Source organism: Cotesia glomerata, linkage group LG3 (genome assembly GCF_020080835.1).
Source record: "Cotesia glomerata isolate CgM1 linkage group LG3, MPM_Cglom_v2.3, whole genome shotgun sequence".
Classification (NCBI taxonomy): Eukaryota; Metazoa; Arthropoda; class Insecta; order Hymenoptera; family Braconidae; genus Cotesia; species Cotesia glomerata.
In genome coordinates, this window is record NC_058160.1 from 24,551,800 (window position 1) to 24,578,920 (window position 27,121).

The 27,121-nt window shown below is 30.0% G+C and overlaps 1 protein-coding gene across 3 annotated transcripts in view; it reads left to right on the forward strand.

The window, feature by feature from the left end:
- The window catches only part of LOC123260647 (fasciclin-3), a 208,618-nt gene that overhangs the window by 150,458 nt on the left and 31,039 nt on the right, over positions 1-27,121 (forward strand). The window lies entirely within an intron of this gene.

Consider the following 27,121-nt stretch of genomic DNA (forward strand, 5'->3'; position numbering starts at 1 on the left):
CGTGTGAGTACAATCGAACTGGAAATCAACACTTTTTTACCATAATACTGCTGAGTAGTTTAATTTTTGAAAGTTTTCCGAGAGTTTTTCTCTACTCTTTTATACTCCGTTGAATTCAAGTGGAAAAGTTTTGAGAGAGCGCTAATTTTTTTTTTATCGTTTTTAAACTTTGTCGCTTGTTTCCAATAGCAGTCAGGATCTGAATTTGTCGGGTTATTTTTTGTTTTTTATTATTCAAATAATCGATATATTTTTTTCTTGGTATATAATAAATAGAAGAAATAAATTTTTTTTTGACAAAAAATGATGATAGTGTAATAAACATAGCTGAGTCATTTATTTTAAGTATTATGACTTTTATTTAACCAACAAAAAATAATAATAAAAGTAATAAAGAAAGAGAGAAAAATCAAGGAAAATAATCACGAACGCGACGTAATTGAGCATTGTGTACTTGTATACTTGTAAACGAGCTTGACAGAAAAATAACCCATTTGAAGTGCCCTCAACTCTCCCGCTTATGGCGCATTCATTTTAATATTACAAAAACGCTACTTCAAATTATTTAACTCGTTGTCGTTATTATTTGTAAAACAAAAAATTGAATACCTTTTTGTCATCAGCTTCATGCCAACAGATTTTTTTTAATATTAAAAAGTAAAGCAGGTAAAATGCTCGCAGGATTGTTATTAATGCCGGGATGTTGTTTTTGCAGCTAAGCCACCGAACACTTGGCTCTGATCCCAAAGGATTTGCATGGATGATGTCCAACTGTAACAGTGTAAAAATAAGAGCATAAAAGTCATAATTATTCATTTATCGCAATATACATATTTCAATTTATATTACTGCTTCGGCTTCTGTTTTTGTCAATACTACAATGTGAGAAATTTTTGGCGTCAAAATTATTTACTGAAATTTAATACCGTTAATTTCAGGTCAAAGTTTTTTTACAGCTTTTTAAATTTAATTATTGAACAGCTTAATTTTTTAACCACATTTTTCGTTTATTTATATTTTACCAAAAATTTAAATTTCTAACATTGCTAATACTAATTTTGCGTAAAAAATACAAATTTTTCATCAACTAAATTGATGTTATTGAAGTTACAAGATAGTTAATAAATTCTCTTTTGTATAATTAAAATCAATACATCCAATAAATTTCAAAGTAAAAAATACTGATTTAAACAATTTTACATCAGTCAAAAAATGTCCGACGTTATGGTAACGATTGAATATTTATGTAGCCTCGGGTTAGAAGTATTTCTTTTGAAATTTTTTAACAGTACAATTGAAAGCCAGCTATGAAAAAAGACCATTTATCCATTTACCCAAACCAATTTTCCTGTAGCAGCGATCCCAATTTAACAACCGTCCCATACGTTGCTTGGATATTCGTTCAGTTTTTCGTTTAATAGCCTTTTAATATGACTTAATAAATAAATTTAATGTCACTTTGTCATACTTTAATTCTCATAAATTTTGTTTTTTTGTGTGTTTCAGGTAAGCCCATTAAAAAATCCATCAACTGTCCTTCTAGGTAAGCTCTCGCGACATTATGAATAATTATTCTCTAGTGAATCGCCAGGGGCTTGTATTTTTCACCTCACAGTTAGAAAACTCCTTGCAGTATTTATTTTGCTTTATAAATTTATTTCCTATTTTACTATAGAAAAAAATATAAATAATTTCGGTCTGCGTGTAACCCACAGACATATACTTACAACTTATAATACATATATATTCATAGACATGAAAACCTACCATTAAATTTACCAACACAACTCCACAACCTGCCGTACAAAATAAGGATGTAAGTTAACTACTGGATATTCCGAACAGGGAAAAAAATAGGGAAAGAAGAAAACTGCTTATATTTTTAGTGCGATGAATATTTTATCAACATATATACATATATCCCTTGACTATAGACGATGAGAAAAGTTTATCGTAACTATAGTTTCGAACTAGATGTTACGTTTCCTCCTTATTTGATGTAGCAGCACTATAACGTTTTGCTTCTTTTATAGCCGATAAAAAAACCTACATCACTACTTAAATTAAATTACCAAGATTTTAAGAAATTTCATTACATTACTTATACTTTTTAAATAAAAATATAAGCCGTCCATCAACACGTGTCAAATTGAAAATATTAGGGTGAATATTTTTCCCAATATTCCTCTCAATCGTAACGTAAAAAAACGTCAAAAATTAAATTTTTTAATTCTGCAAAAGCAAACAAAAAGCCAGATTGCAAATTATCAAAAATTTACGCTTCCGTAAAATTTTACGGTTGGATTTTTCAAATAAAAACATAAAAAAAATAAAACAACGGTTGTCATCTGGAAAATAACAAGTTATAAATTTCATATAATATTTCTACAATGATATTAAAAAACTAATTTATTCGTTGAAAGGAATTATCCGCGTTATTATAAAATATAATTATCCTGAAAGCTTCATCTCAATATATCACTCGTCTGTTCATCATCATAAATCTGTTAAATTGCACCTATACAAAGATATCCGAGCATAATAATCATATAACCCACAAAAGAAATAATAGTCAAAATATAGTTTTTTGCATTATAGCATTTTTAACAACATCGTTAAGAAGTTATTATTTTTTTGACTACACAATATTTGGGGAAAAAAAAATATCAGATTATTTTATGAAACCTATATAAGTAAAATATGATGATTATATAAAACTTTTTTCCATTCTTATCTCAATATTTTGTCTCTGCACAACAACAACTATATAACTAGAACCACAACAACAAAAATTGTTATTATAATAAGACGTTTATGTAAACAAATAGAGATGGATAAATGTAGGTTAACGTCGTGTGTCGTGTATACGTTGAGATTTTTCTTAGAGTCTTATTGAGTTTAGCCTAGATAACCCAGTGCATCATTATCCGGGATTATCTTGAGCTTCTACAGGCGGAACGATCCCATGAAATTTTCAAAGCTGAGTAAATTTTATACTATGTGTAGTTTTACGTCGCGATATGCATACACATTTTCATATATATCTATATGTCTTCATATACCAAAAACGTATGTATTATGTATGTATAAATATATATACAATATATAGAAAAATATAAAAATTGTTAAGGGTGTCGGAGGATGACCTAACATCTATTTCTTGTGTCATACTATCGCGGTTATATTTTTCAAGCCTTACTTGTTTGCATATCATCGGATATAAATGGACACATCGGGATTTTATACGTTGTACTAAGAATATGTTAGTGAGATGAAAAATTTCTACGAGTAGACTGTAAAAAACTTTGTGCTTTTTTATGTTCTATCGAAATATATAATATAGCTTCAGTACGTTATTTGATCATTCAGCACTCTTTATGTTTAAATAAAATCATAAATAAATAATGAATCGACAGTTTAATAATTTTGATAAAAATTAAAGCTCGTTATCGGTGACTTATTCTCAACACAATGACACATCATTCTATATAACATTTAACAAAGCTCATTGCGGAAGCAATCAAAACTTGGCTTGAACTCTTCCTACTGAGTATCGAAACCTCCCAACTCAGTGTATAGAACAGTTAAACTTGTAGAATACCAATAACACTCTCTTCTCATTAACTTGTCTCCACTCATTATTTACCATACCTATTATCGAAAATTTAAAGACGGAAATAATAAAAGTTAATAGAACCAAAGCAAGCAAAGTAAACGAACGAGTAATTTAATTGTTTTATTAATCACTTGAGATACTTTTTGATGGGTTGTGTTTAATTTAATTAACAAAACAACTGATGATTTTTAGCGTCTTTTATTATTCAGCTCCGCGTGGTACTTATCGATGCGTTTATTATCAACAGGAGAAAAGATAAGTTAGTCACCCTGTTTTCTTAAAAGTTTCAAGAGCTGCTAATTAAATAAAATATACCGAGCTCTTTAACTACTTCTTACGCTTTTAAAACTTTTTCCGATTTCATCAGCTATTCAATTCTCTCAATGGGAACCGACAGAAAAAAGCTACTGACAACATTAATTGCATTCCACTTATTTAAAATTTGAATAAAAAAGACTACTTGTTTTTTCTTTTGTCCTTTTCTTTTTACCCGAGAAGAATTAAATGAAAAGTACACTTCAAACGCTTATATGATTAAAACTTTAAGGAAGTACGAGCGCTAGGCGGGGTGGTAATAGGTATCGACTCTAGCGCGGTAAGGGGAGAGCAGTAACCATATGATTTTTCTCAATATATAGATATACATTTGACATTGGTTAATGGCGGCATTTATTTTTCTTTTAAATAATAAACTTCAATTAGTCGGGCAAGTGTAAATTTTTTTGAATTAAATTTATTACTAATTATTTACTTTCATCCATAAGTTTTTTAAAAATATTCACCGACAGTTATATGATAAAAATACAGAAATGTATCAATGTTTGAAGGTTACCCCATAAGACCAATGTTAAATTGCTCAACTTTAAAGTTAATTATTTATTTAAATGATCGGGCAATCTCCTTCCAATTTTTGGAATTTATTTAGACATATTTAAACTTCATATTAAAAAAAAAATCAAGCTTTTTATCAAAAGTTGCCTTGGTGCTCGTACTTCCTTACACAGTAAAAAATTTTTCATCAAATTTAACACAAAAATTTGTGTTGATGACTTTTTTTACACAATCTGTGTTGAATCAACACTCTATTGTGTTGAATCAACATACTAAAATGTTAAATTCTACACCAACATTTTTACACTTTACACAATGACGAAAAATTTTTTACTGTGTAAGTATATAACCGTGAAAAAATTTTCTGATGGCCATATCAGAATATTTAGTATATCTTGATATGCCTTATCTGGTTTGATATACTCTGATATGATTTGATATCTCCATTATTAGACCTGATATGGTAATATATGCATGGTCCTTACAAGAGTATTTTTATTAATTATTTAGTAATTTAGTAATTATTTAGTAATTTTTATTTTATATAACACGATAATTGATGTACACATTTCTAGAAAAAATAAAAAATTATGATGAATGTTTTTTTCATCCATAGCCTGATACAGTCACATAACCAGATCATAAAATTTTTTCATGTTCATTGATTCATGTTAAAAAATATTTACTAATTAAGACCATTAATTAAAATATTTATAATTTTCTAACATTTTCAAGTTGATTTTCAAACACCAAATCAGTGTCAGCAGATCATTCTCCAAGCAGGTGTCGCTTTGAACTGTGCGCCCGATTGGCCAATGATTTCTGATGGTCAGGATCCAGAGTAATCTCTTAGCCTTTCGGTAAAATAGAGGAAATAACTTACAGAGGAACTATTTGGCAATCGGCCAATTCAAATTGAGAACTCAGTCAACTGGTAACCGCTGCTGCCGAATTTCAAAGTTTGCTATCATCTTTCATTGATCAAAGAACTAAACTTATATCTACTCCGCGGCACTTTTTTCTTTCTCCATTAAAACTATCGCAAACTAATATCAAAGCATCAAATCCCTCTTGCTCTAGTATCCACTGTTGTAATTGTAATTTAAGCTTTACTATACCCCACCGACAGCTCAGTATTTAAACAAACACCCATCGATGTATTCCGAAAGTTTGGCAAACTCCGCGATACATAAATTCGCAGATTCAATTTAAATTCCATTTATAAATCATACCGCGATACATATCTTTACAATTGTATTAAAATATAATTCAATAAAAATTCAAATTCAATCAATAAATGTGCAATACAAATACAAATATATTGATTTATTACAAAAAATAAATTTCTTGATTAATTAACTGCTGAAAATTTTAAACTTTATACCTTTTTTAATTCATCCGACTCTTCCTCAAATTATTCGATCGATTTATTTATATTTGTATTTATAAAAATAGAATCATGTATCAGCTTACACGTCTATGTATCAGAAAACTCGTTAAACTCGGACGGGGATCATCGACGCGACACCAGTTGGACGCTTGGGAAATTATATACGTGATTCCTTTGGTTTATCTCAATTCTATTATATTCTAGGACTCACACATCACCAGATATCCAACACTGGGCATTATATTGTCGAGCAAATGGAGCGAAAAATTCCTGAATAAATAACACAATGGAATTTTATATTTATAAAATGAAACAAAGGAAAAAAACATTGTACAATGTACAATATACAAAGAATATATAAAAACTAAAAAATAAAGGTACTGTACGGATGAAACTGCCTTCAGTAGTTGAAACTGGCTTGACATGCAGTAGTAACATCTCTCACTGGCCAGACACGCTTTCACATGAGCAGAGCACCACTATCCGGTCTCAACACATTTTATCACCAAGTTTTAACGACGTACATATTTTTCGAATTTATTTAGCTTCCCATTGATATCACGCAAGAATAGCCCCTGCAGGCAATCACGCTCTTGCTCTCCGTGCTTATTTTTTTAATGCCATTTTATCAAGCTCAGTACTCAGGAGATCGGGTAAATAAAAACAAACATGTATATATGATTAAATGCAGCGACGTCTGTGTCTATATACTGACTGCTGTTTACACACCATTTGCGTTTTAGATCCATACAAAAGATACCTCTATGGGCCATTGCCCCTCAAAAATTTATTTCTCACGCTATTAGTATGTAGAAACGCATACCACTCGTTAAAGTTAAGTATCAGGACGACTCTCAGCTCTTTTCTTCCCTTTATTTTTTCTATCGACCCCTAAACCATCAGTTTAAAAGGCGACGCTTCAAACTGTTATTGATTGTGTCGCTTTACTTTTCAAATTTCGAGTCAACCTTCGTTTTATTACTGCAAAAAGTTTTGTCGTGTTTAAAGAAAATACAGGAATGGTTGTGTTTAGCTGGTAAATTTTTTTTCTGTTTGTAATCATCACGGTGCGGCAAAGTATCACCATCACATTCAAAAGCCAATTAGCTTTTTACGGTGCAGTGTGATTAAAATCCGTAAGAAATAGCATCAGGTGTAAGTATTTTGCTAGAATTTATTTTTATATGATTAAGGTCACAAAACTGATGATTACTTTAAAATCGTTTATTAATTGCAATAAATTGTATGACTCGCTCGATTTTTTTGTGATTTTATTTAAATAATGATAATTAGTTAATGTCCACATTTCTCAAAAAAATAAAAAATTTTATGAAGTTACTTTTTTTATTTTCATATTTAGTCAGGTTTTCTATAAAAATTGGTCATAGAAAAAAATTTTTCACGAATTTTTTTGTGATAGAAGATTCAATGCCACTAAATATTTCGGAGAATAAAAATCTTTTTAAATTAGAATCGTTATAAAGTTTTAATAGACAAGTAATATTATATGAACGCTTATCAAGACACTCTTCAGGTGTTGACTTTTATGAAAAAGGATAACGAGCATAAACGGAAATTACTTCAGTTAATGAATTTTTTTGTTAGCAATTATTCGCAAAGCCAGATAATTAAGATTTGTTCAGTAAATTTAACAGTACTTAAATAAACGAGCGTTAAAATATACATGCATGATAGAGCAGAAGAAGCAAGTAGGAGTTGGGGAATAAATGACGAAGCACATCTCTCTAGTCGGTTATTCATCCATTAAGAGTTTACTTAACCCGCAAAAGGCAGCGGATCCTGCTGAAGGATCTAAGGAAGTTCGCGGTGCGATCACTTTGAGATCATAATAAAAGAAGCACGAGAAGAGTCAGCTGGAAAGAGGATGAAAGAAATGGTTTTAGGTAGGATAGGTCTAGGTGTAGGCAAAGATGGAGATGGAGATGAAAATGGAAAAGAGAAGAAACTCTTCCCTTGGACGGAATAAATCGAGTTACTGAGGCCGATGTGCACTTGCCGTTCATGAACCCGGCAGGTCTTTCAGTTGTATTGAGCCATGATCATGCCAGAGAAGAAGATAATCCGGGTTACTGGTCGTTCAAGTTCTGGTATATACCGGCAAGGGTTCCAAAGGGACAATGACAAAAGTATAAGCCAAGAAATTTCAGTCCCTTACTTTGACCGCAGGAAACTACAAGGAAAATTCGTCTTGTCTCTTACTTGGCATGGCTATATGTAGTTCACATTTTCCGCAATGACATGACGAAGATGTAGTGATGTATGCTTTTTTGTTCATAAGAGAAGGTATGGTAAGAAAGAAAGGCTAAAAAGAAAGAAAGTAACCTTAGTGGGTATGATGGTGATGTCGCTTTCATGCTGCTATCTTTTATCTTTCACCCGCGATGGATGCTTTCAACGAGAAAAATGATAGCGTGAGTAAGTGAAATGCAAGTAGAACCTTTTCACAAGCGTCTTTTCTCATCTCACACCTAACCCCTTATCCATTTTTTCATCTGTTTTACCTGAGGCTCCACAGCCTCAATGCAAAGTTAATCAGCCAAACTTCTTCAGTTATCTATCTGAGTTATTTTGCGCGATGACGTACACACATCACATCAATCAAGAATCTATACCCGTTAAACTCAACATTATTTAGGGTTTAAGCTTTTTGCTTGCTAGCTTCGAACAGACTTTTTGTCTTCTAATGCTTCTTCATCTCCAGCTTCTTGTCTCGGTCTTCTTATTTGAGCTCCCGATTTTTTTGGTTCCTTGGCTTTGAATCGAATCTGGTGATCCTGGGTGAATATCGACCCACTGACGTAAGGGCTGTGAGAAAAGAGTAAAATTGAGCCAAGAGAGATAGGATTACCAAGCTTTTCTTCAGTCGATGCTCTGGTTCCGGTCAGCCCCTTCTCTTCTCTATTATAACTCTGTCCAATTGGAACGCTGCCAAAAAGCTCAACAACATCTCTATCAAATAACGAATCATTCACTTTCATTTTTACCTTTTGTAAAGATAAATTTAACTTATTTACTTATTCGTATCGGCTTCTGCTGTTCAGATATTTTCAAATAATTACGTAGTTATCTGCCTTTTTTGTAACAGGAAAACGATAACATTCATTAAATCTGATATCAAGAGCAACAGTCATTTCATTTATAGGTATTTTTATTAGTTTCTTGGTAAAATGTGATTCGTTTCTAAGACACTGTTCTGTAAATCTAATTTATCGTAAGTGTGACAAAGAACAAAACGTTCTGTTAGTTAACTTTCGTGCAGAAAAGAGGATAGACGCGTATCTCCCTTTAGAGAACTAACCGCTTCACTTTCAACCGCAGATGTGATATCAAGTTTAAAGTACTTTTTTATGTTTGGCGTGATCAAATAATTAATTTCAAGCTTAACTCCGCGGGATTATTATTCATCTCCGAGAATTTCGGACGGTGATTCACGACTGAGATAATCGGGGTGAATTTAATGATGAGTCCATAAATTCATACAATCAAGTGTTTTATAAACTAAAAGAGAAAACGGAAAATCTTTAAAAGTTTTTAACATCTGTTTCCCGGTTTTGAGTCTTCAAAAAATCCGAAAGTTTTAATTTTAATTTTAATAGTAGAAAATGTTTTTATTTTCGCACAATATGAAAAATAGTTTAAACTTTGAAATAAATTATCGTGTCAGTTTTTCAAATTTCTTGAAACTGTCATTTTGAATATTAGAATGTCATGAAATACTTACAAATTTGTATTACAATCGACATTCCATTGAATTCATTCTTATCACCGCGTTCCATATGAAATGAACGACATGTAAATCGATTTTTCAGGCTGCGCATATTTCCCGTTTTCCATTCACTTGTTCATTGTAAATTTTTCATGTGAGCTTGCTCGCGCTGAATTTTGAATTGATCGTTGCAAATTTGTTGAATCAACCATCCAATTGAAAAAAAAAAAATTGAATAAAATAAAATAAAACTCTACGACACGGGGTCCACCCAACCATGAAAATATTTAACAGATCCTGTGAAATAAAATATTTTAAATAATTTATTATTGTAACATTCTTCGACTCGTTAACAAATTTACACTTTCAAAGAACATTTGTTATTCAACCAATTCAATAAATAGATACGATTGATTTAATTTTTTTATATTAATTATTTCAATGGTCATTACTATTATTATTGTAAATCTTGAGATTAAAATGAATTAATTAAATCGTTTATGTGGTCTAATTAAATATTAACAGATTATTAATACCAGTTTTTAAATAATAAGCTTTATTTGAAATATAACTCAACAATATACAATTATTTGTTATTGAATTGTGTGTAAAAATATAATTCCTTTATTATATTAATTGCAATTTGCAAATTAATTAATTAAAATATTTTGATTGAATAAAGTTTATTTTATTCTATTTCAACTCAGCAATCGCTTTAGTGTTGATGACCGATGACTCTCGACTATAAATTGAATTACATTTATTTATTTCATGAATAATCAACTGAAATTATATTAATATAAAAAGATGAATTATTTTTAATAAGGAAATTGTCTGACATCCAGCAAATTCGATTACTTTTTTAATCTTTCACAGCACTCTTGGAACATTTATAATGGAAGCTTGGTGAGAATTTAATTATAAATAGAATCGAAAAGTCAAGTCTATTAAAAAATACCACACCATTTAATCTTCTTTCTTTTAAATCAATGATTGTAGAAAGTAATTCATTTTAGCTCGGAATATTTTATCGTTTAAAGATAGAAGTAAGATAAATTATCTCACACATTAAAAAAAACTATCATGTAAGTAACTAAATATCTGAAATTCGTCCTGTCTGTAATTTAATTTCACTAGTAAAAGAAATAAGAAAATTAAAGCTTTCAATCGATGCTAATTGAATTAAATCATCTTATATTAGGTAAATTTTTCATGTCATAACAATTGAATAACTTTGACAGAAAGATGGTCAAGAAAAGGGAAAATTTACTGTCAAAGATGACTAAAAACCTTAAATGGTTAATAAATTATCAGACAATGATATTTGATTTCTGGCGATAAATGCCATCTGGAATATCGTTTCGTCGAGAAAGTTAACAGTAAGTCACTCTGGCAGATATAGAGTGGATTAAGATACATCTGATCAAAGTGCTGTGGTAAATCACATGAATATTTTATCATCCTTACTCAGTGAGTTGGATTTATATCTATCGCTGTATCTATTCTCAGTGACAGTCAACATTGACGAATTATGCATACATCCGTGGGGATAACTTTCCAAAAGTAAAGTTTCAGCATTAAAGGTGTTCTCCAACATCTCTTGATCATTTCTCATTCATTTATCTAAATCATCAGCCCATCTACCTCATATTTCTTGTAGTTTAGTTTAGTCTCGTATGTATGTTTAAAAATAAAGAATATAAGTAAAGAACTAAAACTAGAACTAATGTTTCACCTCAGCTTCTTTGAATATATTTCTCAAATGATGAATATGTAAAGCACATATACTTTATACAGAAAATATATACACTCGTACATTTTAAGTTTTCCGTCTATAGTATAAAAATAAAACTAAAAAGTCTAAAAGCTTGAATATTTTGAAGGAATCGTAAAAAACGTTTTACCAGTTTATTGATATGATATATAAAATAAAAATATAATAAATATATGTACAGAAGTTTGAGAAAAAAGGGAAGGTGTAAAAGACGTAAAAGTGACACGAAGACGATCGAGTGACATGAAACTTCTCCGTTGATTCTCCAGTATTTCGCTCTCTGAAATTCCGTGGCTTTCCTAGCTCACATACCTGTCATTTACCCGTTTCCTTTCTGTTCACAGTACTATCGGTGAAATGTTTGAAATTCCATACGAATTGAAGCACTGCACACGAGCTCGTATGATTTTTTTCCGACACATACTTTGCTGGTTTATTATAAATAAATCACTGATAAAATATATATCTTACGTCACTGTAAACCTCACAATAAATTCAATTATATCTTAAATTAAATTTTTCATTTCTAAAATTTCAAATAATAATTATATTCATCTCTAATTTTTCACAAAATTAAAACCGCAAGTTTTGATTTTGAGAAATTATTCTATTTGTTTTTTTCTTGAATTGTTAAATAATAATAAATTGTTTTTATTGAAGTCTCATAAGCAACTGACGGTAACAGAAATCAAGATTTGGAACAGCGTTGAAACACAAACCACAAGACATTTCAAAATCGCAAATCGTAATTAATTTTCCATGTTAAATCAACACTGCAGAATAACCTTCTCAAATTGTTATCACTCGTTCTCTTTCTCTCTTTCTAATGTGCTTATTCTCTTAGATTTGGTCGCCTGGAAACAGTAAACTTGTCGCATCTACGTCTCTTAAGTCTTGAGGGAGTACACGAGTACCTCAGCGATCTCACGAGACTACCTGCCATGTCTTTTTGAATTAAACTTTAGTTTCGTTTATTTCAATATATCTTCAAAGATAAAATTGTAGACCAACAGAAAAGGTCAGAAACTTCAGACCAACTGAAATTTTTCCATTAGTTTTCAATATAACTTTATGATCGACAAAATTGAACAACTAGTACTGATAAGTCTCATTAAATTCAGTTGTAAATAGAAAAAAAAAGGAATTGAATAGAAGTAAAAGCTTACAAAGCGAAAAGCGCAAATAAGTTTTCTGCGATAGCATTATACCGTTGTAAAGGTAGCTATTCGGTTTTCTCAAGCAGATAGTATGCTGGTAACACACGATTGTTTGTCCAACAATGCTATGAATTAATCATTTTCGTTACTCTACTCAGCGGGAGCGGTATAACTTTGGCAATCATAGTGTGCTCAGCACCGCTAATTTCAACGGTTTCCCGTAACTTGAAGTAGTCTGAAGCCACTTAACGGCAACTTAGATCAACGAGACGAAGAGACACGGTTTAAAGTGGATAAGATGTATATCTTTTAAACGTATATATATTATTCCAATGAGAATGATATTGTAACCTCTACTAATGAATGAATGCAGATATTTGCATTTGTTTAAAACAAGACGTTTCCTTCTCTCCGCTTAAGCTTGCTCTTTCCTTTTTACTTTATTCTACCCTCTACTCTCTATTCTACTCGTAGTTATTCTTCTCTTATTCTCAACGCATTTACTTCTTGTAGAACTAGAGAATAACATTCCGTCACTAATACGACGAGCAAGCAATTAACTAACTAGCTGTAGTTACTCTCAATTCTATACTTTGAATAAGCTAAATCCCTTTTCCCAAACTTTCTTACCTTACATCACTTAAATTTAGTTTAAGTATAAACTTCCTTTTCATCAATTAAAACAATTATAGGAATAGAAACTACGACGGTTTCAGATACACAAAACAAAAGTTTTGAATTTAAAAATCACGCGAAATTCTTAAGACTCACGATCTATAGTGAAGGAGTGATTTATTTTGACGAATGACGAAGGATTACCTTGGAGATTTGAAGGAAAACTATTAATTAATTTATTCTTAAATTATCTTTGATAGTATTTCAGCTGAAAAAATGTTGAAAAATAGGTTATTGTGAAGTAATGTTCGGGATTATGTATTATCGACAATTTACGTGCCGTTTTGTTGCTTGAAATAAAAGTATAGGAACTAAAAAAACGATGTGTAGCTTTTATTGAATTACTCATGAAATAGTATGGTCATATTGCGACTGAGAATTTACGATTTAAAATTACGATACATTATTAACATTTTTTGTTTTTTTTTTCTACTTTTAACATTTATTTTTTCATTTGTGTATCGATTCTGTTTTTCATATTTAACGTTAATAAATTAAATAGTTCTATAATATATTCTTTACTTGGTTGAAAAACTAGTGGTCTTAAAAAATTTTATCTACTTTACCAAAATGAATTATAAAAAAAGGGTAAAAAAAATTCTATCTATCTCCTCTTCATCCCAAAAGTTTGTTCCAACTTCTCGTTAGCAATAAAAAAAAAAAAAAACTGTACAAGTAATCGATAAAACACGTAGCGTTTTTTTCACTACTTAAAACATCTATAAAACAAGAACGCTTAAATACTCTCATTTTCTCCATTTTACTCAGGTAATTTGTAACGTAACAATGAGACTTTTTTTTTTAAAGAAGAATGTATGGAAAAAAATAGTTAGAAACTGGAGTAAAAAAAGCAATGAGTGTGAGAAAAAGAGCGAGTAGCCCAATGGAATTTACGGTGAGTCGGAAGTATTCTAAAAGCTTGAGTTTCTCCGCTACTATGTAGGATAGACACATGAAATAAACAAAAAAAAAAGGTAAATAACTCTTGATAACATCCGAAAACAGTGCTTTCACGTCAGTTAGTCTTCATCCTGGTGGATGTGCAAAACTTCTTCTATTTTTATTCAAAAATAATCTTGATATCTTGATTGATATTATCAGAGCAGAGACCAAATGAAGGTTTTCATTCAGTAGAGGGTAAAAAAAAATTAGTCTGATATGTCCAAGATTGAGAACATGTTTCTCGAACACGGAAGTCGGTTTTGGAGCCGATAAGGGAGACAACCTGGACAGAAATGGCAAGTTTGTGACGAAGATGGAGGAAGAGAAGTTGGAGCAGGAGGAGTAGAAGGGTGAGTCGAGAGTGCATGCTCTTGAGCCGTCATCCTGACAAATGACCATGCGGTCGACCAGTGACAGCTTCTAGCCGTTCTCCCAGTGACATTTGATGCGTTCCGTTACCCTCTGTATAGCACTGATACCAACTTGATTATATATATATATATGATCTACACTAGATATAGACCAGTTTGCCGTAGAGACAGCAGCCTTCGTCCTAGAGACCCGGGGGAATTCATCATAGACGCCACACACCACACATTGTTATCCCGGCACGGCTGATCGGTTCTTCTCGCGATAACGGGTCACCCTTGATTCATCCTCGAGATCAAATTATTTGCTCAGATGAAATAATGGACCTTAAACCTAATGATGAACGTACCATAGAAGGTAGTGTCTTGTAGTGTTGGAGATCTAGGGTCGCAAACTAACTCAATTATCTACTCTACTGGTTTAGTTATTTTATACGATCATATCGTAATCACATAAGTTTGCAAACAGGGGATCAGTCTATTCTTATTATGAATTATATCCAATGATTACGCTGCAAAGAAAAATAACGTCGTACTTATGGGTTAAGATCGGAGTCTTGACTACGAGTATTGCTAGTATAATTTCATGTCAGTGTCGTTAAATTTGTCTTATTTAATGGTTAAGGTTATTGTATGAGGTTGAAAATTCTACTATGGATACTGTGTTGGGTAATAATACCCATAATAGTAACTGATATTGTGGTTGTTTACACAGAATCTGCTGTTCATATCATGGTTTTTATATTGTAACGAAAGAAATACGAGTAATGAGGTAATTGATACTATTCATTTTCATTCGGGTTAATGTAAGTTGAGGATAAAGCAGTATTCTACTTCCACAAAAAAAATTTTGTCAAAATTGATTAAAAAATCGTTAAAATTTTGTGTTTGTTAGAAATTGAAAATTCAGTAGTTGTTTTTGTTAATCTTTCTTCTATCGTTAGCAATTAGTTACTCTTGACTTTTTATCGATTAAAGTCGGCTAACGTACGATACAGTAGTTCCTTTAAATTGAAATAGTTTAAGTGTTTAGCTGAAATTCGGATTCCACTGATACTGAATCGAATTTGAAAAGTTTCAAGTGTTATATTACAATACATCAAACTTTAAACTTTGACCAAGAATTTAAAAGTTCAAACTTAGAAGTCATCGAAATCAAGTTTATCGACTATCTGTACAACAAATATAAACATTTATATTAAAGCGACGTATATAGACAAATAGTTAAACTATAAATTTTTTAACAATCTAGATTTTTGAGACTAAAAAAGAGGATAATTTTTAAATGAAATTCAGCGTCCATCGATCTCGAAATATACGCACATATAAATGTATATTTATTTTTATCTTGGTTTAATTTTAGCTTCAGTTCAATAAATATACTCATCACTTATGCTATCTCTTCTTCGTTCCTGGTGATCCCAGGAAGGTTTCCGCAACTTTGTATTCGTTAGTAGTCGACATGCTTACTGAAGAGAGCACCAGGAAAAAGAGGGACCGAGAAAGATGGCTCTTAACTGAAACAAACTGCGACTACTCTTGACATAATACTACAGATATATATACACATATAAAGCAAAGAAGGAAAAGGAAAATCATCATGATATGCTGAGCTTTGTAAACGTTTGCGTTGGAGTAGAATAGTTGTGCTGTAGGTATAAAAAAGCTCACCCGTACCCCGAAAAAATAATGAGAGCAATTCATCATCGGTAGAAAACGTGAGCCAATTGCTTGGAAGAATTACCTTACTTGCTTGCATTTTCATAAAATTATAAACTCATTTTTACATTTCCTTTATCGTTTATTTATGAGAAATATTTTTCATGAATTTTTTTTTTTAATTTATTTTTAAGTGTCATCATTTTTCATTGAGAGCGGTCTTATTTTTCTTTAATATTATTTAAATTGGCCGTACTGCAATTTATCGAAGAGCTTAAAAAAATTAACCCAAGTGATATATTTAAAAAAATTTATAGGTTTTCTTTACCTTTTCAATTTTCAAAAATACTTATAAAAATTAAAAATTTTAATTTTTCAAATTTTTTTTTACACATATGTGTTTGAAGATTTTTTGTAATTTATTAAATTTTGACTAATTGATCGATGCAATAAATAATGAACATGACAACATGCATAAAATAAAAATGGTTATCAGTAAATAATATAATATGATGAAAATATGGACAATTCTGCTCTCTAATGTAGTATAATCTAGTCTAGGATCGGTCTAGAATCTAGATCGATGTACAAATAAACTGATGAGACCGCAATCGTGTGGTCGGAACTACCGCTGAATTTGCTACTCCATTGAAATCACTTTATTCGATGTGATGTGATGTAATGTAATTTACTGTAAATACTTTTTAACAAACAACTTGACTTCTGTAGATCTTCTAAGACATTTTTTTTTTTTAATTTTTTTGTTGCTAGATTTGTGTTTTTTATCTTTTATACTTTTTTATAGTCAATTGTACAATCCATTGTGTCTGCAAACGATATCTTCGCTGAGATACGAAAGCAGAGTAACTGAATAGACGACAAAGTAATTGGAAGGATTGTAGTTGAGTCTGAGATGATGAAAAAAGGAAAAATATATAAAAAAAGAATAAAAATAAAAAACTAGGAGTAAAAAAAATCTATTGATATTTCTGGTGGAAATACAAGCCGGCGAAATATATATAACAACTGTCTTATAATATGGAAATATAAAAAGTTAAAATAAAAATAAATTTCAAGCTAAATGCAAATTTTATTCATTCAAAATGTTTAAAGATCTGTTTAATTAAATCTTTAGTTTATGAATTTATGGAAAATAAATAAAAATTAATCGAATAAAAGAAAGTTTAATTTTTTGGTCTGCAATTGATATTATTGATGAAAAGCAACGCCGGGCATGAAATTCATATCTCTTGGTAGTTAATTAATCACGCTAAAGGTATGAGAGCTAAAAATATACTGTTCAAAACGGTTGAATACCATTTTCATCGATGATTAATGAAACTCACGGATTATATTTCGCGATACACTCTGTATGACTAGATTATGGTATATGGATTTATACATACGGTTAATCCAGCTCTATCTCCTAAAAAAATATTTTTCCCATCCATCTCTATCCGTTTATTTTCGTATTCATCATGTACTTGTTGATATTTTGTAATTACACTTCAATCAGTTTACATTCAACGGACCTTTGAGTACATGAATGAGACACATAATCCAGTGGAATTGCGACAGATTGGATTTCATCATTAAATATAATAATATGATAGGGTGTAATATCAAATGGGTTTTGTACAATTTAGCTTTGCTCAAAGACTTTCAAATATTCTAATTGCCAATTAAACAAATCCCCTCTAATCAAAATCTTCACAGCATGTAATTTAAATTATGTCAATAATACACATTATAGTCAAAAGAGAATCATCGGTTGAGAATTAATAATCCATATGAAATTAGTTTCTAATTAATTTATAATAATGATTGGACAGTCGTATATTATAATGTCAAAACCAGCATTTTGCTTGAAATTGTGTTATTAGTAAATTTGAGTTACTGACTGTTCATTTAATTAACATTCAATCAATGAATTGCTTGAAAATGACTGTCAATACATCGTGGTCTATTACCAATCCTCAAAATATTTTTAGAATTAAGCAAACAGTAGATAGATCATTTTCAAATTTAAATAATAGTCTTACATATTATTTGTAAAGATTGAAATGGACAACAATAAAGATAAAAAAAATTTTCATATTCTTTTTATTATTTAAATGATAAATTAATTATCGCCGAAAAAATTATCAAACCATGATAAGACATAATATCTTACGATTATTTCGAAAATCAGTACCAAATATTTCATTTTATCATTTCTGTACCAGCTATTTCGTCTAAAAGTTAAATATCATGACAGTTACTTAAATAACTGTGAATATTTTTAATTGAAATTAATTAATAAGTAAAATCATTAACGATTTTTATTAATTAATTCTTAGAAACTATCAAAGATACCCGATAAAAAAGTATCATATTCATTTTTTTTACTCATCAATGCGTCTTAAATTACACTTAAGATGAGTTATTGTGCTGGAGAACTGATACTAATTAATTATGTTTAAGCTAAAGCTAACGGCTTTTCTTTTGAAGCTCATTAACATCAGACTATTTAAATGGAGTAGAAAATTCAGATCGTTTTATTGTACATTTTATCAATTAATTTTTTTCCCTGAAGTATAAAACTCTTAATTTATAGTGTTTTTTATTATTTCTATCCTTGCCTTGTGCAGTCATTCAAGTCCGTACTGGAAAATTCGCGAACAACGATGGGCTAGCACTATATACTATATTCTCGAGTGCTTACAACGTGCTTTCAAACCCCCAGTGCTGACTCGGGCAGTCGTTAATCGGGAGCGTCAAGGATAAAAGCGATGAACGAGAAATCTCACGAAATAGGACAGCGGAGATTGAGATATAAAATATAAAAAAGTACAAGAGTTTTTCGAGTAACCGGTGGATTCACCAAAAAAATAAACCAAAAAATATTAGTGTAGTGAAGTTTTTAAAAAGTAAAGAAGCAAAAACGGTCTAGAAGATATATAATAGATTATTTTTGATAGAGGTGCGGTGACGATAAACTGTTCATGTGCGATTCTGTGTCCTTTACACTTTTGCCCATTTTACTTTTCCTTTTCACAACGTTATCGCTAAAATGTCAAAGGAACTTTCGGTTATCTCGGCGACTCGGACTCGCTAAAAGTCGTTAGGGCTGTGGCGAAAAATACCGTGGAATTACGGTTCAGTTTTAGTAACTGAAGAAGTAATAGTAGCAGTAGGTCGGCAAAAGGGAAAAATCGTTCCTCACGGCTTTATAAGAGGAAGCGAAGAAGGAATACGTCGAGGCCAAAACCTTAAAGTCCAAAAGTTGCTTTTGCTAACTCGGATAATGGCAAAGTTATGGCTGAAACTGCTAAGGCGCTCATTTACTTTATATATACCAACATCTAACAGCCTTTTAAACTTGCAGGCGTTATATCTTTAAAGTATAATTATAATTCAACTGACTAAAGTATAAAAAAAATATTAAATAAAATATAAGTAATAATCAAATTTCTATTTTTACTACACGGAAAAAAAAAGATGATTTAAAATTTACACCACAGATGATGTAAAAATCCGATTGTACGAGTGATGTTATTTTCGGTTTGAGGTGATACAAATATTGTATCACCGTGGTGTACATTTTACATCACAGTGGAGTAAATTATGCGTGCCCTACACGCATGCGCCTCAATATTGTATAGGTTATATTTGTTGTTGATGTTTCGTGTCGTATGTATTTTTTTATTTATTAAGAATTAGCTATAAAAAAAAAAACGTGAAAATATCATGGCCGATGATTTTGTATGTTCAATGCTAAAAGAATATTGTCTTGAAAATTTTATTTCCAAGTTTGAGAGTACGTATATCACCGTCAAGTTAGTCCCATTTAAAATACATTAGATACAAAAATTGTATCACTAGGTAATGTAAATTTAGGTTCACCTCTGTTGACTTCACAGGTGATACAATTTTTGTATCACCTGATGAAATTTTAAAGCCACTTTTTTTCCGTGTATGATTTTTAAAAATCATATGCTTCCTTGTTGAATTAATTTTGCAAATATTAAACGCTAACTATGAGTGTAATCACATCGTGCTATGAAACTGGTTCAGTTTATCAATTGTACTTTATTAATCAACTTACTCAGTTTAATTAATTAATATTGGACATCTGGATTAAACGCAACATCAAATGTACAATTTAAACAACATTAAGTTAAGTAACCATAGTCGGATTGTAAATTAAACGGAGCTGTGCAGGTGAAATGTTGGAGATTTGGCTGTCACTGTATCTCAATTTGGTTTTACTTGAAAAAGTATCCGTGTAGTAGACAGTAGAGAGTTCACTCGATACAGTAAAAGCACGAGGGATGTAGATGTTCACCGCGGGTGCCCGATAGCCGGTATGAAAATTTCCCGTGGGGTTTACGGCCACCACGGAAAGTACTCTCTGGCAATGTTGTACTACGCCCCTCGGCGGTTTCATCGTTACTGCCCTTTCCTATCAGTCCTTTCACTTAACTACCTATTCATGTTGGTTTAATAACGTATGCACTCACAGGTAGCTTATCTATCCCATATTTTTACTGAAAATCTCACTTGATTTACTTTATTCGTTAATTTTTTTTTTAATTAAATTTTTAACAACTAATTTTAATTTAAATATTTTATATCTTTAGCCAAAGTTGGTAAATGAAGTATAAAAAATAATAACAAAAATTGGTGAATAAAAATCCATTTTTTATTTAATAAATGCTAAAATAACTTTCAATAATAACTCTAGTTTTTACGATCAAGAAAGTCACAAAAAGAAAACAATCTATAATTTAATTCACTAAAGATTTCTAAAAATAAATCATTTTTATAGAACGTGATATCAATAATAATGTTTTTACAGCTTATCCTTATGATAAAATAACTGGTTATCCTGAAAGGAAAAAATTTGCATAAGTTGACACAAAATTCTTAAGTGTTTCTTATATTCATATTTATAATTCAGTGAAACATGAAATCATAACTATTAACTATAATTAATCAAATCACTTTCTGGTTTAACTATGCTGAAATTTCAATAATAAGCATTGTTTACTACAATTGATAGTTAACACTGGTTTACTCACTCTATTCACTCGCGCAAAACAGAGCTAATAAATTTATTAACCATATAAGAAAATTTATTACAGTGTAACACAATTTCATTAGTATTTATCTATTTACGCATTCAAAAAAACCTATGATTAATTAATTACAAGAATGAAATAATTAACAGATTATTATTATTTAATTCAATTTACTTTAAACAAATACCACGAAAATGTAAACATATTATTAAAAGTATACTTGAAGAAGGGTTTATAGTTGATTTTCAAACGTGTTTTTCTCATGTATGTGATAAAATTTCGAAAAAAAAAAACGCTTCGCTCTTCGATAGATAATTTAATTATCTATCGAAGAGCGAAGCGCTTTTTTGGAAAATTTTCATTTATTTATGCATAAAATGCGTTTTAAGATTCCATTTGTTGTACAAGTATGACAGAGATACTTTCGTTTGTCCAATAGAGGGCGAGAGAGAGAAAAAATGTAAACCCTTCTTAAGCTTACAATAAACTCATGGCTTCAGGCTTGTATTAACGAAAACAACAACAACAACAAGAATAATAACAATAGTAAGAAACAGGTGTATAGTAAACAGAAAGCATCTGCACTGTCAAGATGATATGAAACAGCATTGGAGGGCTGATAGAGGGATGTTATCATCAGAAGCGTGTTGAACTACGTAATTTTACGCTCAGCATATACTCATTGTTTATCTGTTGTGTTGTTTTACTGGTTCATCCTTTGTACATCATTATTCATTATATATACGTACTTGTACTTTTCCTAATACATATGTATGCACAGAAAGAATGTTTCACTTGAACCAAGAAAATATTTTTCTTCCTAATTATTTTCTTGGGCGAAAAAAAAAATTTTTTTTGACACAAGAAATTTCACTTATTCCAACAAAATTAATTCTCTTGCTTCAAGAAATACGTACCTTGATCCAAGACTATTTATTTAAATCAAGAAAATTTTTTTGTTTTGAGAAAATTTTTCTCTTGCTCCAAAAAATTAAATATCTCGATAATAAATTTTCATTAATATTTTTATTGACGAACATGTCAAATGGGAAGATCAAATAATATTGAATCATTTTTTTTTCATTCAATATGTATAATTGCGTGCTAAAATAATCTAAAATGGGTATCAAATATTCAAGAGAAAAATTTTCTCAAGGTGAGAAAATTTTTTTCTCAGCTGAAGTAGGTGGCGCTGCTTCTCTAAAGTATCTAAAAATCTTGATCCAATATAAAAATTTATTGTATCAAGTATTAATTATGATAATTTGAATTAAGAAAAATTCTTCCACCAAGAATAAAATTTCAAGAAAAATTTTTACTTCGGCCAAGACAACTTCGGTCTTCCTTCAGGCACCCGAAAATTTACTTGAGCCAAGAATTTTATTCTCCAGTCAAGAAATCTTTTTTTCTGTGTGGGTTTACAATGTAAAGACAGACGAATCTTACATAAGTCTATAGAATACCGTAAATTTTGATCCGTGGGATTTACTAAATATATTCTACAACACAATTTTAGCTCGAACGCTGACACACAAATATAAAACGAGTATCACTAGATCCTTAAGCATAAACGCAATAGAGAAGCAATTAAATAAAGTGTAATTACGTATCTGTAATGTAAATTAATTACCAAAGATAAATTTACACGTTTAAATTGATAGACTGATCGCGGTATTGAGATTGAAAAAAAGTTTTAAGATCTTTAGTGAGTAAGCCAAGGTATCTGTATCCATTTCTGACTGATGTCGAGAAGACGTTGGAAATGTGTCATTGAAAAAGTTAAAGGATCAAAGACGAATCTATGAATATATAATGAGAAAGAGAGCTCGCGCCGCTTTAAATTTATATCAGCGCATTCGTTTCTGCGATATCTTGACGATACTTGAAGCTCATTATTCACAAGACGTCTAACTTTTAGTATAAATTCTTACTTTACTTTACTTTATACTTTTAACGTCCGCGTTTTTAATATCTGATTGTAATATTAAACATTAAACATTTTTATAAATTATTAATAAATATTAATTGATAGTTTAATCATTTTTTTTTTTTTACTTTTTCTGTTCCAGGTACGTTCTGAATCACTTCAAAAGACTAATGATACTCTATTTAAGTAGAAGAAAATTTTCTTGGTAATATATTCTTAAATTTTTCATTTTTTGAGGTCAGTAAAAAATTTTATTTATTTAAAATTAGAAAAAAAAATTTTTTCGATTTGTATAAAAAAATATTTAAATTTAAAATTTTTACAGATATTAAAAAACAGTTTATTAATTTTAATTTTTAAAATTTCTAAACACGCATTTTATAATTTTTCAACGAGTCAAAACAATTTTTTTATTTTTATTAAAAAAAAAAAAAATTTAATCCGCGGAGTGAAATCTATTAATGAAATAATTTAAATCCGACTCGGAGTGAATTTCATTTCCGGAGGGATTAAATCAATTGAAAATCATCTGCTCCGCATTCACTCCGAAAATTTTTTACAGTGTATTAACATAATTGCTTGTTGATAGAATATATCGACGGTACTTTGGTAAAACCTCGTATCTCTCATTTAAAATACATAGAAGATACGAGGTTTTACCAAAGTATCATCGATATACAGTTGATAAATAAATAAACCAAAAGTTAACATTGTACAGAGCACAATTTATATTTACCCACATTTCATCTACACGGAAAAAATGAGATTTAACTGGTTTCCATGTTGGACGGAACCAAGTTCCATCTATAGTGAAAAAAATTTACAAATGGTTACTACTTCATTGTAGACCGTAGTAGGTAAAGTTTCCGTTTATTTCAGTTCAATCCGAGATGGGGCTCAGAGCCATCTAAGATTTATTTGTCTCAGATGGTTGTCAGTACCGCGCGCATGCTCGTCAGTCCCATCTTACATAGAAGTGGCGTTCATTTGGAATTTAACTAGAATCTTTCTGCAGATAGTACCTATTTTTACATTATCATTTCCAAGTGCATTTTGCAATCAAATATATATGAATAATATGAATGAATAATAAGTATATTATAATGAATAATACACATTATAATTTTATTCCAAATCAAAAAACTAATCCTTAATAAGTTTAAAAAAAAATAAATTAAAAAAAAAATTTTAATTTAAAATTAAAAAATAAAAAAAAAAAAATTAAAAATTAAAAAAAAAAAATTAAATTTAAAATTAAAAAATTAAAAAAAAAATTAAAAATTAAAAAAAAAAATTTTAATTTAAAATTAAAAAATTAAAAAAAAAAATTTTTATTTCAGTGTGGTACTATTTTTTAAAATAAGATGTTGATGAATACCAATCTTGATCTTGTTTTAAAAAATAGTACTAATTGAGCCAGCTAATTTTAAAGTAAAATTTCTTTAAATTATTTTTCTTTAACTCATTAAGGATTAGTTTTTTGATTTGGAATAAAATTATAATCTGTATTATTCATTATAATATACTTATTATTCATATATATTTGATTGCAAAATGCACTTGAAAATGATAATATAAAAATAGGTACTATCTGCAGAAAGATTCTAGTTAAATTTCAAATGGACGCCACTTCTATGTAAGATGGGACTGACGAGCATGCGCGCGGTACTGACAACCATCTGAGACAAATAAATCTTAGATGGCTCTGAGCCCCATCTCGGATTGAACTGAAATAAACAGAAACTGTACCTACTACAGTCTACATTGAAGTAGTAACCATTTGTAAATTTTTTTCACTATAGATGGAACTAGGTTCCGTCCAACATGGAAACCAGTTAAATCTCGTTTTTTTCCGTGTACATACAGTTAACTTCACAAAAATAAATATGACTTTGCTACCAAACAAAATATTTCGGAAGTAAATAACATAAATTAACCAGACAAAAATGAATAAAATTTCACAAAGTAAAATCAAATTTAAATTCTCAATTATGTAATTTGTATTGAGATTGACTTTTCATGAATACAGTACGAGTAGTACGGGCACCGAATGCAGTATTACTGATTCTGCAGAACTCACTGCAGCAAAACATAAATGAGCTTTACACTAGTGCTCATTCGCCTGTCCAAGAGTGGCTTTTGCGGTTATAAAATCAAAAGAGAACTAAGTTTAACATTCGCTACTGTAAACTTTGCTAATTCTGTTTTGTTGAAATATTTTATTTTATTAAACAGACACTTGATTTGTTTATTTATTCATACGTATATATTCCCATCAAATCAATCTCAGGATCTTTATCTCAATTTATCCCACTTCAATTAATAAAGGAATTAATTGTTTTATTTAGTTTAATACCTGAAGATCGTATAATTGAAGGGATAAATATCAAATAAATCAGAAGGAATTACGTCAATCATTCGTTACTACAATGTTGGAATGAATCTTTAATAAAAAAGCGCTTTCCAGATCCCGAGTTTTCAGTTTTATACAGAGAGAGTATTCACGTGACTTATTTCAATTATTAACTGTCATGTTCTCATTCGCGTCAGAGTAATATTGAAAAGATAGAGCTCAGGAGGTTTTATTATATTTTTTTATTCAATCAACTATTTGTAAGTAATCTATGTCGATTTTTTCTAGGGTTGGTCTAGCTCTGGCGCTAGTTCTATCGCCTTGGGCTTATGCAAATCCTAGAGACAGAAATGAAAATAAAAAGTTTACAGTGAGTGAGTGAATAAGGGTGAGAAATAAAAGCAAAGGCTAGAGAAAAGGTGGGATGAAATAAAATAAAAGTTTGACAAAGATGAAGTGAATGAAAAAAGAAATAAAATAATAACTAGATTGGAGATGAGAAAAAAAAGTAATGCTGAAAAAATATCCAGGTTATACGCCAGAACGAATGACGGTGCATGATAATTTGGTCTCGGAGTAGTATAGAGTTGCTACCGCTGTACGGCTGCCCGGCTCCGGCTCAACCGTAAAGTGCAGAGAGTATTATATAGTAGCCAGGATAGGATAGTAGAGGAATAGAAGACTGGCACTCAAATATTTCAAAACCCGGCAGCTTCGTGGGACATTCAATTATCCGTTGTTCCGCATGAATTGAGCTAACCCGTCCCAAAGTCCCTAAGTTTGTGATAAAAAATCATGGAAACTTTTAAGTAATCCGAACGGACCTTCTAACAGAATTATTTACATTTTACTTTTACTCTTATATTCGGAAGCTAAATTGTCGAATAAATAAATAAATATGCGTAAGGATTTTAATCAAATATGTTTTTTTTTAATTTTTAAGCTTGATGTGAAATAGAAATCAGTAGTTAAAGTCGACGAGTCGTCAGACATATTGTTCAGATGCTATTAGAGTTTTTTTGTCTAATTAAATTTTGTCTACTTAGTTTTCTAATTATGTCGATTATTTTTTTAATAATGATTTATTTAGTTGAAAATTAAGAATTTGTCAAATGAATGTTAATTAAAGCATCATGCTTTGTCGATTCCTTTGATAAAATTAAATAGTCGGGAGCAAAGTGCAATTATTTTAACAGAAATTAAAGGACGTTAAATATTCAATAATTTAGTCTGTGCAGTAGAGTTCAGTACAGTGGTAAAATTTAATGTATGATCGTATGCAATTTTTGTAATGAATATTTATTAATTTTAAAACATATGCAAGAAATAAAAGTAGAAATTCATCCTCTTAATTTAAATAATAAGTTAGCTAATGAAAATGTAAAATTAATTGTTTTCGTTGACAGTGCTCGTTAAAAAAATTATTGATATGACTATTTATGGTCTGATTTGTCGATATATATTTTTTTTCTTCTAAGAAATTCATCTGTCATTGGTTTTTAGTTCAATCAACTACTAAACCAACTTTTATATTCAATAAAACATGTTAGTTAATATGATTGAGGTACATATTACTAAGAAAAAATAAAACATTAAAAAATGATAAGTATTTTTTATTTATATATATAATAAAGCCATA